The sequence below is a fragment of the Schistocerca serialis genome, chromosome 3, assembly GCF_023864345.2.
Source record: "Schistocerca serialis cubense isolate TAMUIC-IGC-003099 chromosome 3, iqSchSeri2.2, whole genome shotgun sequence".
Lineage (NCBI taxonomy): Eukaryota > Metazoa > Arthropoda > Insecta > Orthoptera > Acrididae > Schistocerca > Schistocerca serialis.
This window is the reverse complement of record NC_064640.1, coordinates 392,937,197-392,957,436: the sequence shown is the minus strand read 5'-3', so window position 1 is coordinate 392,957,436 and position 20,240 is coordinate 392,937,197. Positions and strand designations below refer to the sequence as shown.

General features: G+C 39.7%; 1 protein-coding gene across 2 annotated transcripts in view; it reads right to left on the bottom strand.

Annotated features, from left to right (window-relative positions):
• LOC126470245 (polycomb protein Scm) overlaps positions 1-9,596 on the bottom strand; it is a 216,823-nt gene extending 207,227 nt beyond the window's left edge. For both annotated transcript variants that reach the window (XM_050097954.1, XM_050097955.1), the window contains exon 1: positions 9,311-9,596. The gene's annotated coding sequence lies outside the window, so the exon portion shown is untranslated. The remainder of the gene's footprint in view (positions 1-9,310) is intronic.
• Between the last annotated feature and the right edge of the window lie 10,644 nt (positions 9,597-20,240).

The following is a 20,240-nucleotide window of genomic DNA, read 5'->3' as shown; positions in this document are numbered from 1 at the left end:
TCTAAACATTTCACTAAAATGTTAAACCAGGTGTTGAAACATGAATTCACTCAACCTGGCAGATGTATGGTGTAAATTGTATGCATAGATTTCAAAGCAATTGCTACAGAAAGTAAGAAATTTACAAGGCATTGAGTGAATTTGTCCTTCGATTCCAGTTTGACATAACTTTCTCAATCTAGGGAAGTGCTACAATCTTTTGTATAACTGATGAAGACTCCTGTATCATTATACACATGGATGATACAACGATAGTGTGTTCTTAAAAGGGAAGATGCATAGACACATTTACACAGAGACAGGCGCAGCTAAAATTAAAAAATAAATACATAATTTTTTGGTAAAATATTTCAAGTGCAGCTGAACCAGTCTTTCAGCAATTTATGTTGTTAAAGCTACACTCGAAAATGACATTATAAGCTGAAACCATGATTGTGTTGAATAAATGAATTTAATAACAGTCAATGTAGAAGATGATGTCCTTTCTAAGGTATTCAATTCCATGCATACAACTAAAAATTAAATAAACTACAACTACCTGGTTACGCTACTGAGAAAAAATCAATGCAAACATTAACAACTTTAAAATACCTTGGTGCGACCATCAAGAGTGATCTAAAGTAGAATGATGACATAAAACTAATGTGGGAGAAACAGGTGCTAGACAGAGATTTATTGGAAGAATCTTACGAAAATGTAACTCATCCACAAAAGAAATGGCTTACAAAACATATGAAGACCACTTCTTGAATATTGCTCATCAGTCTGGAACTCTTACCAGGTTGGATTAATAGAGGAGAGAGAGAAAATTAAAAAAAGGGCAGCAAGTTTCACAACAGGATCATTCGGTACGTGCTTGAGTGTAAAGAGTATATCTTCCACGAATATACGGGCAACATATTACTAGTTCTCACACGTGTCTCAAGAAATGACCATGACAAGAACATCAGAGAAATTAGAGCCCAACCCTCAAGAAAATTTGCAATTGTTCAGTATACAACAAAGTTACAATGAACACAAATATAACAAATGTCATTCCTGTCACTCAGGTGAGGGAAAATGAGAGAGTGTACAAGAAAATTTAGCTGGTACTTCTGTAGAATGGCTCACAAACAAAATTTATAGGGCTGAGTATTGATTCTCAGCAGAAGTAATGTGAATACACAAATTTACTTGCAGACAGAATGTCATCAGCATATTATGCCCTTAAGGGATTTTACACACATAGTGTGAATACATTTATTGATCAGTTAGTCGGTTTCATGTTCTACGGATCATTTGCAGAATAAATTGTAATAGCATGGAACGAGTTATTTTACAGTGACACATATAAATAATAATAATGATAATTGTTGCAAACACATCTGTCCCTGACCACAGAACAAGATCTAGACTGAATTTACATTCACCATGAAAGAATAAACAAAACAGCTCTGTCTACCAAAAGATAAATTGTACAATAAATTGTCTAAGGATATTAAAGAGATTATTAAAATACATTAACATTACCTATTAGGTAATACACTCTAGACACTGAAGAATTCCTTTGATAACAACAGAGTGAAGGTTCAGTAAAAAATGGAACGCAATTAATAATAAAGCATGTCTGTTACTTCACAATACACATTTGCACTATAATCTTTCATTGCTTCTAGGGAAAAACTTTCATCAAAGCTCTGCAATGGATAACACTAGTATCTTAGCCTCTTTCTGAGGTCGACATTTCACTAATTATGGAAATGTGCCGACAAAATTTTTCAGGCAAACAGATAGGAAATTGCAGTACACAAAATGGAATCTAAACATTGGTGTCCTGATACTTACCAGCTGAAATTGTCATTTCACATTATGAAGTAACTTTGCAATAATGTGTAAACAAAACAGTACTGCACACAAGGAATAAACCTACTGAGGTTACATAGTTTTAGACAGACTGGCATAGTGTTTGGGAATATGGAAGTTCTAATCTCCATCAGGCCATCTCAATTTAGGTTTTCCATGGTTTCTGTAAATTACTTCTGACCACATGTGAGAATGATTCCTACCACTGCCAACAACCTGTCTCAATCCTATCAAACTAGGCCTGTAAGTGTGTAAATGTATGTACACACGAATTTTTTTGTTTTGTTCTGAAACTTAACACCATGACGTGTCCAATATCTTTGTAAGGGTGATCCACAGATGAATACTACTACTACTACTACTACTACTACTACTACTACTACCACCACCACCACCACCACCACCACCAACTCTACTCAACATAAGTACTTGCAAAAGCAGTTTCTGCACTGAAGACCACACTTTTTCATCAGTCAGCATAGCTTTCACAACTTACTTACGCTATGTTGTTAACTAACATATCTCACCTAAAGTTTCTCACTGAATTTGGGTCATACAACAGTAATATGAAATGATAAAAATCTTTACTGGTATATTACTGTAGCAGTTAATTGAAGATTGTGGGCTGCTGAATTTGTTAATTTATTACAATAATAACAGTTTTTGTAGTCTTTTTATCAGTGATGCCTTCCTCCTTTCAAATCCACTTCATAACTGCTACTCACTAATACTCATGTCAAACCATGTTACAATACTTTAGCTGTGGTTAAATGTCTCACTGAGCTCAAGAACACTAGGATATTCTCCAAGCATTTTCAATTTCCTTGACTTAGTAATCCAATGTAACACATCTGCTTTGACAAGAGGATGTTACTACAAACTCTTTGAAAAGAATTATTCTAGTTGCTATTGTTTCTAATCTATTACAAATAAGTATGAGAAAAGTCATATCAGACCCTCCCTATTCTCTGTACAAATCCAGAACATTTATTATGGCACTAAACATGCCCTATTACATGTGGATGTTGATTGTGAGGGCTAGTTCCTTGACCTACTTCCTTTCCTTGGGTGTTAGTACTCACCAAGAGCCCATTTAGATAGCAAGATAAAGGGCTTCAAGCCTAGAAAATCTGTCTCATGAACAGTAAAAAAGTGGTGTACAAAATCCGTTTTATTCTTGGATGGAAGGAAGATCAGGGTTTCAAGTCGTGTCTATCAAGAGGTTTTTAGGGATAGAATACAAGCTCGAATTGAGCAAAGATTGGGGGGGGGGGGGGGGGAGGAGGAGGAGGAGGAGGAGGAGGAGGAGGAGGGAGGGAGAGATTTGCTGTGCCCTTTAGAAAGGAGCTGCCCTGACAATCTCTCAATCCCTTAAATAGTGTAAGTAATCATAGAAAACCTACATCTGGATGTACTGAAGGAGAACTGAACTCTCATCATTCCAAACAGGAGTCCAGTGTTTTTATCACTGCCCTACCTTTCTAATTTTTTATTCTAGTGATGAAAATCTAAATGTTCTTAAAAAAATTGCACATCCATCTGTTTTTGGTACAGTGTTAACAATTATGGCATCCATACTGGGGTAAACTGTTTCATGTCCAATGCTTCATCTAAAATGTGCCCAAATTTCAGAATAGCATACGACAAGATAAATCAGCATAGTCCACCAGGGCTTTGCAACCTGCTTGCATCCAACATGGGAACAACATCCAACCACTGCCACATGTCAGTCAACTACACCTGTCAGTCACAGTACATTTGTTGTGTTGTTAGTTCTAGTTGATCTCTGTAGTCAAAGAGTACTAAAGTCTTCTATTTAGTGAAATTTCACAAAGTTATGAAACAGGATTCTGAAGCAAACAAACGTCAGTCATGCAGGGTGGCTGTTCTGGAGGTGAGTACCACTTGAAATAAAGTTGACTATATTGTGAAAAGCACAGATTGCTGCTAACTATATAGTGGAGATGCTGAGTTGCAGAAAAGCACATCAAAAAGACTGCTAGACAAGTAAGCTTTCAGCCATTCAAGCCATGAGGCCTCTTTCTGAATTAGGCACCCCCCCCCCCCCCCCCCACACACACACACACATTCATGCCAACACAATTAATACACATATTAAAATTTTAGGTTTTGCTTTGTTTTTAGTGATTCAAGTTTATATACTAGCACAGTTACCTGAAAACTAGTTGCCGTGCCATCAACAGTGTTACAGAGTGCTAAAATAACTTCATACTGAAAGTACTATATAACCATTCTTCTTGTGTGCTACAAAAGGGGAAGTTATTGAGTGAGTTGGTGCAGTGGTTACCACATTGGACTTGCATTCTCTGAGAACGATGGTTCAAACCCCCATCCAGCCATCCTGATTTGAGTTTTCCATGACTTTCCTAACTCTCTTCATGCAAATGCCAAGACAGTTCCTTTGCAAGGACACAGCCTATTTCCTTCCCCATCCTTCCCTAACCAAGCTTGTGCTCCATCTCTAATGACATTATTGATGATTGGATGTTAAACATTAATCTCCTCCTCATGGGAAGTAATGCATGCACAGAAAGTTTTTTAGTACTTTTGAAATACAACGTTACATCTAGTTCCTCGCACCTACACTCACATGGAAAAAAAGTTGTTGTATGATGAGCAAATACAACCAAAATGGCAACACTATGAGTTCCATAGAAAAATAGTATTTATTGTACATGAATGTATGTTGTTCTAATTTTCCATATAATTTTCTTTACTTTTGTGTCGCTCATAACGTCACAGATGCAGTTTTTGTCTATCTGCATAGTAGAAATTTACTGCCTAGGATTACAAGTTTCTTTTTTTGTTACCAACATTGTCATGGGAATGCATTTTATTTCATCACTGTAGTAATCTTTACAGAGTCTTGCAAAAAATTTGTTGGATGCACTCTTCCTTCTCCTCTATGAAAATTTTCATGTCCTTAACTAATTATGCGCACGTAAATATAAACAGCCGATGCATTCATTTTATTATTTCCAATAAACCTCAGATTTTATGGTGCAATTCTACAGTCACCACATTTTAGGTTTCGAAAAAATTAATCACTGCTTAAATCTCCCCAGCAGTGGCCTTAATCATATGAAGTGATGCATTGGTTAAATCACTGGACTCTCATGGGGACAACGGCGGGCCAAATTTCCATCCAGATTTATGTTTCCCAAAGTTTCCTACACTACTGAACATAAATGCTGGAACAGTTTTTCCCCCGCCTGAGCTTTTGCTCCATCTCTAATACTTCATTGCTGACAGAGTGTTAAATACAAAGCTTACTTTCCCTTCTTTTCCTGTGGCCATTTTGATTTTGGTGAAGTTTATAAACACCAGTCGTGACTTTTACATCGGATAATAAAATTCAAATCGCAGTTTGTAGCCTCCAGCGGTCACAAGTGAGTTGTGTATGTGAAAATTTTAACATCACCACTGTGTTTCCACAACCCATCAGCAAACTCTACGTTCTGGATGCCTAACATATTCCCAAATTTAAAAACAGTATCACACTATGTGTAGGGGACAAAATTAACTTTTTTGTGCGATCTTCTAGCAAAAATGACAACAGGTGTTACCAAATTCTGGGTTGAGAAACAAATAATAATCAATGGAAAAGACAAGAGTTGTTTGAGTTACTTCTGTTTGTATTATCACCTTTTGACTCTTATTTTTTTTGATGTAGTGTTTGAAGTTCATTCTCTTGGAACCATTACAACTTCAGTTTTGTTTCTCCACATCTCATTTCAACTGAAAACTATGTGAAATACATCCTACCTATTTTGTTTAATTTTAGTTGCCAAATAAATTAATAAGAGTTTACAACAGAAACCAGAATGAAAAATAGCCCAAGATTACAAGGAGCTTAAGTAACTTACGTGATCATATGGCAACAGAATGGGAAAAATAAAAATCTTAGAGCTGAGAGAAGAAAACTGGATAAAGAGGAATATTTGATACTGGACATCTATCGGATTTTACGAGTGATATAGGAAATATGCAGTAAAAGTCGTAAACACCATGGAGCCAATAATGTGATATCAGTAATGATTTTTTCATAGATGCTACACTACAGATTTTTAAACCACCACAACCAGGTTAATTGGGTTCCACATTTGGTGACTTCACCAACTCACAGTCACCATCCAACCAAACCTATACCTTGGGTTACGCTACAGATCAGTCTATCACTACAACCAGGTTCTTTTGGTTTCACATTTATTGGCTTTGCCAACAACCAACTAAACTGAAAATATGCACTAAAAGTTGCTGTCACATCAGTCATTAACATTATATAACTGTGTTGTGTGACATCACTATGGCATGGAGTTCTCAAGTTAGATGTGTTTGTGGATGTCATGTTGTATTTGATGGTGCCCTCTGGTGGAGGATGTGGACGTGCTGAGTTTAACGCATGGTATTGGGCTTGTTTTGGTTGTCATCATGCTAACATGGACTGTGGAAGTGTTTTCAGTCAGTTTTTAAGGTTTTTTTTATTAATGTGATTTGCATTTTTGTTAGGTCTGATTATTTTGGTGTTTGTTGTGCATAAAGAAGTCTTATTTTTTAATTGCATTTTTGTTGGGCATGGATATGTCAGTGAAGTCCGTGACTGTATGATTATCTTCTTAGATGGGTGATGATATGATTGAAGTCTGTAATACAGTTTCTGCAGATATTCGGTCTTATTGCCAACTATGTTAGGTGTCATGTTTGTGACAACAACATGAGGTCGTGGACAGTTCTGGCAGCTCGGGCCATGGACCACGTATATGTGGTATTGACAGTGCATGCATGCACAGGTGTGTGTGTGTGTGTGTGTGTGTTTGTTCTGTTTTTATTCTAGGCCTATAGTAAGTGTGATGTTTTGTGTTGTTTTATATTTATGGGGGGTCAGTTGTGTTTTAATTGGTATGGTGAATACGAGTTATTTGGGTTTCTGAATTGTTGGTGTTTTTATTCCACTTTTCAGAGTTGTAGGTGTCGGCTTTTTGGTACCAACAGCTGTGGTTGAGCTACGTAGTGAAATGTCAGATCCCTGCGATTTATTTTTATTTTCTTTTAATCCCCTGTCCTAAACCCCAATTTTCCACAGTTGTTCCATTAGTTTATTTTTGGTGGGAGACGTTATTGTGTCATTTTTATTTTTGTTCGTGTTTGTTGGTGTGCATATGTAGTGACGTTTTGACATCATCTTGTATATACTGGATGTAGCCTTTTCCACCATATTGATGACGTCATGGGTCAAAGCAGATGTGTGAATCGGTTGCTTCTGTAACGCCGTGACAATGACATCTGTCAATTACAAGGTTATTTACTTCAAACAATAACATCCTTCATAATTTAAAAAGAAATAGCAGTAAATCAGAGTTCAGTTCTTGTTTCAAAGATAAATGGAAAATTTTATGCGAATTCAATTCTTTCTATGGAAATACGGAAGCGTCCGATCCCACCCGTCTGCTTTGACCCATGACGTCACAAATATGGCGGAAACAAAAACAAACACACACACTTTCCACAAGAAGCCTAATGACACTGACGGGACAAGCGCGGGAAATGGGGTGTTTTGGGTGGGGGGGCAAACTAAATATAAACAAATTTAGACGCCTTGCGTAGCTACAACGTGTAAGTGAAGACAGCCATGCATGAATACCCACCCACCTCCCCAGGGGTCGTAACCCCTGCAACCCATAGAAGATAAAGATGCTTCAGTAGCTGATTAGTGTTATTTGTTTTTTTTAAAAAAAAAAAAAAAAAAAAAAAATCTCACGGGATAGAACAAACAGATCAGAAAGATAAATATAATAAACTAAAACAGAAATTCGAGGAAACAGATAATTAAAATAAGTAATAAGTGTTTTTAAATTAAAAAAAAAAAAAATAATCTCACGAGATAGAACGAACAGATCAGAAAAGTAAATAAAATAAGATAAAACAGAACTGGAGACAGCCACACTCAAACCAAACTCCGTGCCGTCATGACGTCACACACGACAACACCCTTACGTCACAGGTCAAAGCCGACGCGTTGGATCGGACGCTTCTGTCGACCCCTTTCTATGGCATGTGCAGTAAGCATAGCAGTAAACACTAACACACAGCCCAAAAGGATTGCAACCATCTTTGAAACAAACAGCAAAATGCAATAAAAACCTAAATTTATATTAATGAGTCTCTCGCAACAAGTAAGATCTTTAACGTGGTAGTTTTGTATTCTGACTAGTCTGTGTGTCAATACAGCATATGTTATCAAAGTTACTGCAGGCACAAATAAAGCATTTTAGAAGCTTATGTGTAAATATTTCAAACATTACGAAAGTGAAACATTATAAGAAGTGATTTTACAAAACCAAAATGAATATTGCATTCAAATATAGAATGAATTACTATCAATTCTTCAACAGAAATCTTATTCCTAAAACAAAGGCAGTGAATTATATATCTGTATGCTGAGAGATCTTCAACATCAATCTAAACGAGAAGTTACAGCCATTTAGATTATGCAATTAGACACTTTTCCTGATATTTAGACAGAGAAATTACTTACACTGCATTTCATGTCGGAATTAATAACAATAAGAACCAATAGCACTCTGTATGTGATGTCAAAGAGATAACAATAAATACAGTGTTCTGAAGGTGCCTATTATCTCCTCTACAGATGACAGCTCTTCCTCAGTTATGTTACACTGCACGGAAATGCAGCTACAGACTAAGTCTTAAGGCACAATTGAAGGAACATGTCTCATTAGGCCCACGTCATTTTATGTGAGAATCTGTTAAACTCCACATACGATGGTCATGAATTTGTGATATTCTTTTATGTTTTATATAGCAACTCACATTCATCTCTAACAGCAGATCATTTTTGTCACATTTGATCACTACTCTCAATCACTGACAATGTAATTTGCATTTAAAAATAAGCTTTATACGTCAGAGGCTACAATTATGAAGATAACGCTAAAAACATTCACTCATCTGGAAGTTGTCAAGCTTCATGTACGAGAGGAAAAAACAACAGTCACTGCACTGTTCATATGATCCGTCCGGTTGATACCGCATCATGTCAGAGCACGGGAATTTATGTTGTCAAGACGGGCAGTTTGTCTGATCAAATCTTCAAAACGTAACAGAACATATATTGTCACTCATGCACGTATTTTTGATGTTATATGTACGGATGCTTACATATTCTCTGTGTTGTAATGAATGAGCCCTTACAGAAAAATGAGGAAATAACAACGTAATAAAACAGCGGCACCTAGGCATCGGAAAAATTTACTTAAAAAAACACACTTTTGTTTACATATTAAAATGAACTCTACAAGAATAATAACATTTTACTTCAAATCGTCGAATTCTGCACAATACTTAACCTATTACAAATTGCGCCTTCACTGAACAAAATCACATTTCACACACTTTTTCTCTCAGATCACTTATGGGCTGACTTTACCTTTCCTGATATCTCAAAGCAGTGGTTTTTCGGGTTCCAATCTTTCATAACGCATATTATACGGTACACAAATTTCATCCGTCACTTCGACTACCAATACGGCAGCTTTGTCAACATCATAGACCTTACACTACAACGCCACGGCTACGAACTTCATTCATACACAAACGCGTTTACTGTAACTCAGGAAACAACGGAAAGTTCACTACCACCTCTCTTTAATTTATTTCCAAAGAATTTTTACTTTTGTTTTATTCTATTCACTGGCCGCTATTTTTAAGCAAAGAGCACTGAGAACAAGAAGGGGAAAAGATAAATTCGCGTTTTAATCGTCCTTAAAAGATTCACATCGATTTATAACGCAGTACAAGGTTATGGACTAGATGGTCAATACTGCTACCTGCGGACGAAAGAGGCGAATACATATTTAATAACTAATGGGAAAGGATTACAAAACATCCCAAGACATCTATTTTGCAATGTAGTAACAGGACAATATTGCCACGGAGCTACTACTACTATTAACGGTACTAGTAATGAAAACAAGAGGAGAAAAAAGATGAATTCGCTTTTTAATCGTCCGTAACAGATTTACATCGATTTATGCAGTACAAGGTTATGGGTTTGATGGTCAACACTGCTAACTACGGGGGGAAAAGTGAATACATATTTAATAAATAGGGGCAATGAAACATATTTTGCAATATAGTTACAGGACAACACTGGCAGGGAGCTACTACCTCTACTAATGGTAGCTTTTATTTTAATTTTTAAAACTGAAGTACCAAAATCTTTTACTGGTTTCACATACCGATTTGAGCTTGCCGACAGCAAACATAACTGGTAACATAAGGTGAATTGTGAAACAATAAACGTGCTGATTTGGCTACATTCAAAAGATGATAAAGGAAAAAAACACCGTACACAAATTGTGACAAAATCAACAATAGTTATGCTAACACGTACTGTATACAAAATACATTAGGTAATATGAAATATGTATAAAAACTCATACAGTTCGTGCAGATATTAAATATAAACAAATGAAAAGCTGTCACCAATAGAGTAGAACCAGTGTTTTTTCAGCAACATTTTTATTGTGGAGCGGGTAATAAATACCTGGTGGTTAAAATAAAACTTTCCCTGTTCAACTCTCTATAACACGGAAGCTAATTACCGTACGAGTACCAAACTTGGTAGCATTAATGTCAAGGACATAGGGAAGAGAAAAAATGCAGAATCAGTTCAATCGAAACACTTCTGATGTCTGCTACGGTAAATCAGACCTTTACATACTGGCACCATTATTGCTACAATAGGGGCTCAATATGGCGCCCATCAGTGTCCAGGAGAGTCTGAAAGCGCAAGATTGCATTCTGCACAGCAGAACGAAGCATGCCCGTGGGTATGCTGGCTACCTCTCTTGATATGCTGCGCTTCAGATCCCCTGGTAAACCCTGTCCTTCAGATAGCCCCCCCCCCCCCCCCCCCCCCGCCACAACCAGAAATCACAGGGAGTGAGATCAGGTGATTGTGCCAGCCAAGCATATGGATACGATTGGCTAATAATTCGATCGTTTCCAAATGTGTGTAGCAGGTGAACTTCATGAGCCATGTGCGGTGGGGCCCCATCTTGCTTGAAAACAGTTGAGTTCAATGCGTCTCTTTCCTGTAGGGCGGGTATGACATGCTGGCCAGTCACACTGCGCGTCTTTGGTCCTTGAGCGCTGCCCTGTTAAAAAAAGAATGGGCTAATGACGAATGTAGCCTTGAAGCCGCACCACACAGTGACACATTCACCATGCAGAGGAACTTCATGGACAGTGACTGGAGGTTAAGATCCCCACACTTGGCAATTCTGTGTGTTCACTTCACTTGTCAGAGAAAAATGAGCTTCGTCTGTCCAGGGCCAGCTCTTCTCAACTTCAGTCCCTGCGAGAAAGTGGAGAGCGAAGTCAACAAGACATTGTGCGTCCTGTGGTGTAAGCTGCTGTTCGATATGGATCTTGTACGGATACCATTTGAGAATGGTTCGAAGCACTTTCCCTACAGCGGACCACAGGATGTTCAACTGTTGTGACATAGCACAAACACTGCCTGACGATCGGGAATTGCACACAGCTTTGTCTGCCATAGCAACAGCGGTTTCATCAACCACATGTGGTGCAACTGGTCGTCGGCCTCTTCCTGGAGCGACGCCCAGATCTCCAGATTCGAATTTCTTCATCGTGCACTGCGCAGCAGGTGGAGGAAGAGGACCCTTCCGTAATCCTATCAGCTGGCGATATTCTCGAAGTACAGCTGCAGCATTACTGTTGTTTTGATAATAGAGCTTTACCACTAATTCCCTATTCCGTTTGTCCAAGTTCATGTTGACACATCTACAAATGCACTGCGACTGGTCAGATGTGTGAGACTGTGAATCGGACTGATCATCACAGCACCTTGTGGCCATAGTTGGAACTGGACGGTGGTGCTGTGAAGCATGGAAATCATGCACCCCATACTCTGGACACTAATGCTACCAAGTTTAGTTCTCATACGATAATTAATTTCCGTGTTATAACGTGTCAAACAGCGAAAGTTAATTATAACGACCTGGTACACTGAGAGCATGGAAAGATTATCAGAAGCATGCGAGAGATGTACCGAATTTCAATTTTAACAACACTTTTTTACGTAATAAATGTTTTCTCTAGTGGCATGCCCCACAAGAGATAATGGAATATTATGACTGGGGGTACTTAGACCACAACAAGCAAGTTTAATGATTCCTACATCGCACAGCTTACTCAATGCATTAAATGAATAGTACATGCTGTTTATCCCATCACTTCGTTTTTTCCTAAAAGTGTCCAACTTTAGTGTATCATCCATTCAAACTCCTAGAACCGCTTTTTAATTTTTTTTCTTTTACTCTCATTTTGTTCTATATTGTTCGTTGAATTTGTTCGTGGCGGACGTCCGATGTCACTCGTTCAGGTTGTTCATTTATCCGTTTACTCAATTTTTTTATTACAGAGGGCAGCTAAACCCTCTGACCAAACACGCTGAGCTACCGTGCCGGCTGAACCGCTCAGCCACACCGGCCGGCCTTACTGCACAGTGCGGAAATCTGGAGCCCTCCCCTCCCCGCTCCCTCTCTGCCATGCATTTTGAGATATAATCAACCTTCTTGACAATGTCATTCATCCATGACCTCTTATTTTCACATATCCCTCTTACTCATACGTCTTTTAGATAAGAGCTATGTATAGGGCACCAGCCAGTCAATCAGAAGTAAAACGTTTTGAGTTATAATTCCAAAATGAATTATGTCCACTAAAATTAAGTTACATCACTCGCAAAGTTGATAATTAAACCCTGTTCACTTTTTCTCGTTCCCTGTGCAGAGGACCGTGTGCGGTGTGGATGGAGGAGTACCTTGACTTCCACGGGGAGATAACAAGCGAGAGGTAGGGGCGAGCACAGTTCTCGCATTTTATTCAAACGATCACGGTTTCCACTTCGTACCGAATGCTTTCTTTGGCGTAAATGACGCACAGGAGAGACAATATTTCTAGAACAATTGTGTTTACATAAACTTTTATCTTAATATGCGGTACCGATACATATTCGTAGCACACAACAAGGCCAAAGAAACAAACGCACTCCTGTTCACTGCGCTCTGTAGCGCTCAACAGTGGTAAGATCGCATTCGTTGGTAGAAGTTGCAAACGGTACGAAACGTTCCACATTATGGAAACGAGTTCCGAATAAAACTATGGGTCTCAGGAAACAAGGAAAAGTAAACAGACTATAGTATGTGAAATAAGCACATTCAAAAATGGATTTGCACACGCGGGCGACGCTTGGCAACGCATTTCACCCTTAGACCAAAAAAAATTGTTCTACTATTATCCATCTGATGCTGCCATTTTTAAAGTAAGACGAGGACTTCATGTCCATTTTACTTGTTTCTGTATTTTGACGCTGAGCGCTTTTAGAGTCCATTTTATGTAGAATTAACATAGACAGCCAAATTCGTTGTTGAGGATTATGTCCCTAATATTAGTGGTTGTGTGCTAAAATGTTCATAACGGAAACAGATGTGGCCCTACCCTTCAATAAATTTTTACCAAGCATATGAATGAAAAAGCACAACATACATAAATAAATCAAAACTACGAGAGTTGCCCAGAAAGTAATGCACCGAATTCTTTTTTTTTTTTTTTCAGCTGAAAACAATGCTACGAATGCGAAACGTTCTGTATGTATTATTTGAAGTCGCCTGAGTGGGCGGCCCAAGTTTCCGTCACTTTCGACAGATAGCGTAGTTGGAGGACAGTTTCAAAACGACGTCTGTAGGTGATGTACGTTACAAGCAACGTGCCGTCATTGAATTTCTCACTGCAGGGAAAGAAACTGTGGAGAATATTCACAAACGCTTGTACACAGTCTATGGAACATCTGCCGTCGACAGAAGAACAGTTAGTTGCTGGGCACGGAGTGTGAGGTAACCAGAAGGCGGTTCGGCGGAGCTCCACGATTTGCAAATGTCGGGGAGACCATCCACGGCTGTCACACCTAGCACGTTGCAGTGAGTTTCCACTTGTTTGGGCCATTAAAGGATGCCATTCATGGTAGACATTTTGAGGACGATGAGGAGGTGATTTACCCAGTGAATCACTGGCTCCGCCACCAGGACAATGATTGGTACTGTCAGGGCACACACACGCCCTTGTTTCAAGCTGGAGGAAGGCCATTGAACGGGATGCAGATTACGTGGAAAAATAGTGTGTGTAAATAAAACACCATTCTTTCGTTTGTGTAACTCTCATGATGTTCAATAAAGAATTGTTGAAGAAAAAAATCCAGTGCATTACTTTCTGGGCAACCCTCATAAAATTGATGATAAACATATGGTTATACACTTATCTTATATTAAGGACATTTTTCTTGTTTTGACATCAGCGAATTCCTGTATGACTTCGTTGAAATTCAAACATTCAGCTAGCTGATGTTCAGTCGACAACTTTGGCAGTCCACACAGTCGTGCATGGCCTCTTGTTGACCTTAGGTACGTTTTAATCAGTTTAAGCTTCCATTCCAAACAGTTTGCAATCAATTTGTGTAGGGCTCGGATCACTAAACAAATGATCGGCCCGTATAACGTAAATCGCGACTGAGAAGGAGGTCATTAAGTAGTCGTCTACTTTTATCACATATTATTTACTACTATCTGCCCGTGCTGATGTTAGGGAGAAAAAAGTTAGCAAGAAAGAGAAATGGGTCCTTGTGGATGCTGTACTCTTTTTTAAGTCAGCAAACTGCTAATACACTCCTGGAAATGGAAAAAAGAACACATTGACACCGGTGTGTCAGACCCACCATACTTGCTCCGGACACTGCGAGAGGGCTGTACAAGCAATGATCACACGCACGGCACAGCGGACACACCAGGAACCGCGGTGCACCGCCGCCGTCAGTGTCAGCCAGTTTGCCGTGGCATACGGAGCTCCATCGCAGTCTTTAACACTGGTAGCATGCCGCGACAGCGTGGACGTGAACCGTATGTGCAGTTGACGGACTTTGAGCGAGGGCGTATAGTGGGCATGCGGGAGGCCGGGTGGACGTACCGCCGAATTGCTCAACACGTGGGGCGTGAAGTCTCTACAGTACATCGATGTTGTCGCCAGTGGTCGGCGGAAGGTGCACGTGCCCGTCGACCTGGGACCGGACCGCAGCGACGCACGGATGCACGCCAAGACCGTAGGATCCTACGCAGTGCCGTAGGGGACCGCACCGCCACTTCCCAGCAAATTAGGGACACTGTTGCTCCTGGGGTATCGGCGAGGACCATTCGCAACCGTCTCCATGAAGCTGGGCTACGGTCCCGCACACCGTTAGGCCGTCTTCCGCTCACGCCCCAACATCGTGCAGCCCGCCTCCAGTGGTGTCGCGACAGGCGTGAATGGAGGGACGAATGGAGACGTGTAGTCTTCAGCGATGAGAGTCGCTTCTGCCTTGGTGCCAATGATGGTTGTATGCGTGTTTGGCGCCGTGCAGGTGAGCGCCACAATCAGGACTGCATACGACTGAGGCACACAGGGCCAACACCCGGCATCATGGTGTGGGGAACGATCTCCTACACTGGCCGTACACCACTGGTGATCATCGAGGGGACACTGAATAGTGCACGGTACATCCAAACCGTCATCGAACCCATCGTTCTACCATTCCTAGACCGGCAAGGGAACTTGCTGTTCCAACAGGACAATGCACGTCCGCATGTATCCCGTGCCACCCAACGTGCTCTAGAAGGTGTAAGTCAACTACCCTGGCCAGCAAGATCTCCGGATCTGTCCCCCGTTGAGCATGTTTGGGACTGGATGAAGCGTCGTCTCACGCGGTCTGCACGTCCAGCACGAACGCTGGTCCAACTGAGGCGCCAGGTGGAAATGGCATGGCAAGCCGTTCCACAGGACTACATCCAGCATCTCTACGATCGTCTCCATGGGAGAATAGCAGCCTGCATTGCTGCGAAAGGTGGATATACACTGTACTAGTGCCGACATTGTGCATGCTCTGTTGCCTGTGTCTATGTGCCTGTGGTTCTGTCAGTGTGTTCATGTGATGTATCTGACCCCAGGAATGTGTCAATAAAGTTTCCCCTTCCTGGGACAATGAATTCACGGTGTTCTTATTTCAATTTCCAGGAGTGTATAATAGCAGATAGGAACTCTTGCTCAATCTCAGTGAAGGACAGTTCTCGTAATGGGCCTGATGATAGGGGCCTGGCCACGCCCCCCCCCCCCTCCCTCTCTCCAGTCATTATTTGCCTGTCTGCAGACAGAGGCCGGCGCCGACCGAAGAGTGAGGGATGACTCATGACTCTATGGGACGTGAGATGCTGATGAGAAATGGACATCATATGTTGACATTACGTTTTCTGGCGCTCCTGGCTGCTAAGTCTTTGTGTCACTTTGACAGTCTTGTAACTAATGACATGAGAAAAACACTATTCTGGTTTTTCATGCTGTTCTGTCCATTAGTTACCCAAATATGACATGTTCATGTCTTCTACTTAGTATTGATCTGACCCTCTATTCTGCACAGTCTAGAGTTGCGTACACTGAATATCGACTATTTACAACTGAATCATTTGTCTGTGCTACCCAGCACCCGTCACCTTGATATACTGTTCTCAGTTTCATACATATTCGAAATTTCTGACTGTTACTTCAGTCACGAGCTACTTTTCTTTTTCACTCTTTACTTGTTGATCCTCTCTGAATTAACTACCAAAACGACTACTGACACATAAGCATTTTGGAGCATTGTTTCCCATATTCTGCCTTCCCCAGCGCTATATGTCGTCTTTACTCACTTAAATCTCATTACATTAATTGTATTTCACAACTCTGTTTCCTTGGCTCTACTCTAGTACCTTCACCATCTCGTTGTTTTGCTTTTTCTTCTCTCATCTCTCAGACCATTAGTTCTTGAAATTTCTCTGCTGCCGAGGCACACTCTACAAGGACAAACAGCTGGAGATAAAGTGAGAGAGAAAACAAGTAGAACAAGGGAAATAAGAAATTCTCTACTGCCTAGACACACACTAGAAAGACAAACAGCCATAGATAAGGTGAGAGAGGGAGCAAATACAAGAAGGAAAAGAAGGATGTTCTATACAGCTCAGGTGAACGTAGTTGCTCAATTGTGAAGTTTCCTAAAGCACCAGAAACACCTTATGCATCGTTTCCTAAAACACCAGAAACACCTTACGCTTTTACATTATGACAACTTATCGTCCCTTGTCATGCGTTCATTTGTCTCTCATTCATCTGTTTCAGATTCGTTTTCATTCCAATAACGCCTACGTCCATTTTCTGCCTTTCTTAGAAGTCTCAAACCATATAAATTTATACTCGGTATTTCTTTTTCGTAATTATTTTCGGTCCTATTCTGGAGTTCAGAGGTTCACTCCACTGGCCCCTTTTGCTGCGAAAATGGTATCACGACCGCTTGTTCTTCGACATACATTTTCAAATAACACAATTCAAAACTTTCCTCACAACCAAATAAATTCAGAAAGTCTACATTGATAGACAGTTTCATTCTGAATTTAGGAATAATCAAAAAAGTGAGCTCTACGGCAGCATTCTTGAATTGCACCGACAGAGTGACTTCACGTTGCATTGATTTGGACACAATCCCTGCAGCTCCATAAATATCAACATTTGAGATCGGAACCACTGCCATGTCTATTTTGTTTGACAACAGTAAAAGAATATTCTTGCGAAAGTGCGGAAATTTCCGAACCAGTGTCTATTAATAACTCACAACCATCGTCATCATCAAATCAGCGGTAGAGGACCCTCTAGAGCATGAGCCGACCTCACAATGCTCCTCCATAGATGGCGATCTTGTGCACTCTGGATCCAGTTGCCACGGACTCATAGCTGGCAGCTATACTCCTGGTATACAATACCTTTTTTACAAATAATTTATTAAATAATGTAATGCCACATGTTTACTCATATCCCACTATCAGTCACTGCACATACTATACACACATCGTTTCATAACACTTCACTCACTACACACACAAACACACACACACTGGCGATCTCTGGGCCATTTTCTGTACCTCAACTTCCCATTTGCTATCCTGAAAATCTGAGTCAGCATCACTCTATAATGAGTGAGATGTTGAGCTCAGAAAGAGAAATAGGTGTTGGTACTGTGCTATGCATAGCTTGAAGGTAAGTACATCCAGAAAAGGAGAAAAGAAGGAAAAAACATGGTTTGAAGGTGTTATATAGAATGTTGGATGTTTTATAATCATTATTATTATTTAGTTGTATAACATTTTTTTACCAGACCCCTACTCTGGTTTATCTAAATAATCCTTCAATGTATAAAATGTGTTGCATAACAAGTACTTTTTTGCTGTCTTTTTAAATAAGGGTATTTTTGTAATTTCTTTAATCTCTTTTGGTAATTTCTTCTACAGTTTTATTCCTTTATATAAAATGCTGTTTTGAGTTTTATGTTTATTTTTTCTTGGTAAATGTAAGTTGAGTCTAGCTCTTGTTCCATGGTCATGGACAGAGCTGTTTGTGCAGTAATTACCAATGTTATTTTTGATGTGTACAACTGACTGGTAAATGTATTCACATCGAACCGTCAAAATCCTCAGTGTTTTGAAGAAATCTTCACAATGAGCTCGACTGCCATTTTTGGTTATGATTCTTTGGCTCTTTTCTGGAGTTTGAAAATTGTGTTAATATATTGTGCATTTGTTCTCCAAAAAAGAATGCCATAGCTAATAATTGAGTGTACATATAAATAGTATGTAACTAAAAGACACTGCATGTTACACACTGATGAAAGGATTCTAAGGGCATAACATGCTGATGACATTCTGTTTGCAAGTACATTTGTGTGTTCACACCACTTCATCTGAGAATCAATATTCAATGCTAGAAATTTTGCATTTGTTACACAGTATATAGACGTGCCATCTACATTTAAGTTAACATTGCCTTTTTTCCTCTTCAAACTGAAATTTATGGCATTAGTTTTCTTTATGTTCAATTCCAATCCCAAAGAAAGCAGGTGTTGACAGATGTGAAAAATTAACGAACTATCAGTTTAATAAGTAACAGCTGCAAAATACTAACGCGAATTCTTTACAGACGAATCGAAGAACTGGTAGAAGCCGACCTCGTGGAAGATCAGTTTGGATTTCGTAGAAATATTGGAACACGTGAGGCAATACTGACTCTTCAACTTATCTTAGAAGAAAGATTAAGGAAAGGCAAACCTACGTTTCTATCATTTGAAGACATAGAGAAAGCGTTTGACAATGTTGACTGGAATACTCTCTTTCAAATTCTAAAGGTGGCAAGGGTAAAATACAGGGAGCGAAAGGCTATTTACAATTTGTACAGAAACCAAACGGCAGTTATAAGAGTCGAGGGGCATGAAAGGGAAGCAGCAGTTGGGAAGGGAGTGAGACAGGGTTGTAGCCTCTCCCCGATGTCAATCAATCAGTATACTGAGCAAGCAGGAAAGGAAACAAAAGAAAAATTCGGAGTAGGTATTAAAATCCATGGAGAAGAAATAAAAACTTTGAGGTTCCTCGATGACGTTGTAATTCTGTCAGAGACAGCAAAGGACTTGGAAGAGCAGTTGAACGGAAAGGAGGATATAAGATGAACATCAACAAAAGCAAAACGAGGATAATGGAATGCAGTCGAATTAAGTCGGGTGATGCTGAGGGATTTACATTAGGAAATGAGATACTTAAAGTAGTAAAGGAGTTTTGCTATTTGGGGAGAAAAATAACTGATGATGGTCGCAGTCGAGAGGATATAAAATGTAGACTGGCAATGGCAAGGAAAGCGTTTCTGAACAAGAGAAATTTGTTAACATCGAGTATTGATTTAAGTGTGAGGAAGTCGTTTCTGAAAGTATTTGTATGGAGTGTAGCCATGTATGGATGTGAAACATGGACGATAAATAGTTTGGACAAGAAGAGAAGAGAAGCTCTCGAAATGTGGTGCTACAGAAGAATGCTGAAGATTAGATGGGTAGATTACATACCTAATGAGGAGGTATTGAATAGGATTGGGGAGAAGAGGAGTTTGTGGTACAACTTGACAAGAAGAAGGGACCGGTTGGTAGGACATGTTCTGAGGCATCAAGGGATCACAAATTTAGCATTGGAGGGCAGCGTGGAAGGTAAAAATCGTAAAGGGAGACCAAGAGATGAATAAACTAAGTAGATTCAGAAGGATGTAGGTTGCAGTAAGTACTGGGAGATGAAGAAGCTTGCACAGGATAGAGTAGCATGGAGAGCTGCATCAGACCAGTCTCAGGACTGAGGACCACAACAACAACAATGTTCAATGTCACTTTATTGCTTATTGGCTAATTATAA